The sequence below is a fragment of the Nicotiana tomentosiformis genome, chromosome 3 (assembly GCF_000390325.3).
Source record: "Nicotiana tomentosiformis chromosome 3, ASM39032v3, whole genome shotgun sequence".
Classification (NCBI taxonomy): Eukaryota; Viridiplantae; Streptophyta; class Magnoliopsida; order Solanales; family Solanaceae; genus Nicotiana; species Nicotiana tomentosiformis.
The window spans coordinates 25,250,791-25,253,730 of record NC_090814.1 but is presented as its reverse complement, the minus strand read 5'-3'; positions in this window follow the sequence as shown (position 1 = coordinate 25,253,730).

Here is a 2,940-nt window from a genome sequence, read left to right as displayed (position 1 = left end):
TTGCATTAATACACACCTAAGTCCGATTCTCGAAGCATCATAATATACTACAAACCCATCTGTACCGTCTGGTAGAGTCAACACTGGTGCCGTAGTCAATCTCGATTTCAACTCCTGGAAGCTCCTTTCACAAGCATCTGACCATTGGAACTTAATTGTCTTCTGCGTCAATTTAGTCAACGGTGAGGCAAGAGTAGAGAACCCCTACACAAACTTTCTATAATACCCAACTAAGCCTAAGAAACTGCAAATCTCTATTGGAGTTGTAGGCCTCGACCAATTCTTCATAGCTACAATTTTCTGAGGATCAACCTTAATTCCTTTACTAGAGATGGCATGACCCAAGAATGTGACAGATTCAAGCCAAAATTCACACTTTGAAAACTTTGCATATAACTTGTGCTGATATAGGGTTTGCAGAACTACCCTGAGATGATCAGCATGGTCCTCTAGACTTCGTGAATATACCAGAATTTCGTCAATGAACACTATCACAAAGGAGTCAAGATAAGGCTTGAAGACTCGATTCATAAGATCCATGAAAGCTACTGGGGCATTTGTTAGCCCAAAAGACATCACCAAAAATTCAAAGTGCCCATATCAGGTTCTAAAAGCTGTTTTCAGAACATCCTGCTCCCTGATCTTCAATTGGTGATACCCAGATCGTAAATCAATTTTGGAGAAGTACTTAGCACCTTGCAATTGGTCAAACAAGTCATCTATCCTTGGCAATAGGTACTTATTCTTGATCGTGACCTTGTTGAGATGCCGATAGTCAATACACATTCTCAGTGACCCATCTTTCTTCCTTACAAAAAGGACCGGTGCGCCCCAAGGTGACATACTCGGCCGGATGAAACCCTTTTCTAACAAGTCCTTTAGCTGGTCCTTTAGTTCCTTCAATTCTGCCGGTGCCATGCTGTAGGGTGGAATAGATATAGGATGCGTATATGGCATCACATCAATCCCAAAATTAATCTCCCTGTCTGGTGGAATCCCAGGGAGCTCATCCGGAAAGACTCCCAGAAATTTATTCACAACAGGCACGAACTCAAGTGTAGGTGAGTCAGCATCGGTGTCCGTAACACGCACCAAATGGTAAATACACCCCTTGTTTATCATTTTTGTGGCCTTAAGGTAAGAAATAAACCTACCCTTCAGCACTACATCATCAACCTTCCACTCAATAACTGGCTCATTTGGATTCAAAACTAACCGTCCTGGTTCGGCAATCAAGCTTGGCAAAACAAGAATAAAGCCAGTCCATCCCCATTATTACATCAAAATCGACCATCCCCAATTCAATGAGATCGGCCATGGTGTCCCGACCACGCAATGTGACAACATAATCCCTATAAACCCGCGTGGCCAAAATAGACTCACCAACCGGAGTAGATACAGAGAACGGCTCATGAAGCTGTTCCGGTTCTATCCCAAATTCCATAGCAACATAAGGAGTGACATATGACAAAGTGGAACCTGGATCAATAAGAGCATACACATCATGAGGTTGGACAGTCAATATACCTGTGACAACATCTGGAGAAGCCTCTGAATTTTGGCGACCCTCATAGCATAGAAACGACCGGATCCTCCCAAACACTGTGCTCCACCCCTATCTGTACCACGCCCTGCGGGTGTTGGATTGCCTCGAGATGGAGGAGATGCTGCAGATGTAGTAGCTGTAGAACTGGCTGGCTGTGCCGTGCCCCTGCCCGTACCCTGGCGGGATGAACGACAATCCCTCTGAATGTGACCCCTCAATCCGCACATGTAGCATATAGGTAAGTCCATGTAGCATATTCTTAAGTGCATCTTTCCATACCTAGGGCATGGGGGCCTTCGCTGCTGCTCGAATCTACCACCATGCCGACCCTGCTGGTAGGATCCCCTGTTGCCTTGACTCGGCCTAAAATGGCTCCACTGCTGCTGATTGGGCTCTGATGGCAGTGCACTAGCCGAAGACTGAGCAAAGGACTGAGATAGTCTTGATGACCCTCCCCTGAATGCTGACCTGCCGCCATCAGAAGAACCACCAAAGTTTCCTGCACACCAGGCCTTAGTACTACCCTCTTGCTCCATTCTGTTCCTCAATTTGCGGGTCTCTGTGGCTTGAGTGAATGCCACCATATTCCCATAGTTCATGTTAGAATTCAAGTTAGCTGTAGCGGCCTCATTAATTATCAAGGGACTAAGTACCTGCACAAACTGGCGCACTCTAGCCTCCATAGTGGGCAATATGTAAGTAGCATACTTGAACAGGTGCACGAATCTCATATGGTACTCCCACACACTCAGGCTACCTTGCCTCAAGCTCTTGAACTCAGCGGTACGGGCTGCCTTAGTCTCGACAGGCAAGAAATGATCAATGAAGGCATTGGCAAACTCACCCCACCTCGCTGGAGCGCTCCCCTCCTCCCGGGACTCCTCCCATAGCTCAAACCAAGAATATGCCACCTCTTTCAGGTGGTAGGAGGCTAACTCCACTGCCTCTGTCTCAGTAGAACGCATAACTCAGAGAGTCTTGTGCATCTCATCAATGAAATCCTGGGGGTCCTCATCTGGGTTAGTACCCGTAAACACTGGAGGATCCAACTGGAGAAACCTGTTCACCCTGGAACTAGCAGAATTCCCTGGTTGACTAGAAGAAGTGGGTGTAACATTTGATCTTTGGGCCTGGGAAGCCACTATTTGAGCCAACATATGTATGGCTCCCCTAAGATCCCTATCAGAAACACCGAAATCAGAAGCTGGGGCTGGAGGTGGAACTGGTATATCAATTAGAGGGACCGTTGCACCCTCAGTAGGTGTAGGGACAAGTGCGGTCTGATCAGTTATAGTAGAATCAGGCAGTGTAGTAACTGGAGGAATATTCTCACTCCTTTGGTGCTTACCCGGATCATTAAATATAGAATCAACTGCCACTCCTGGGGTGACATT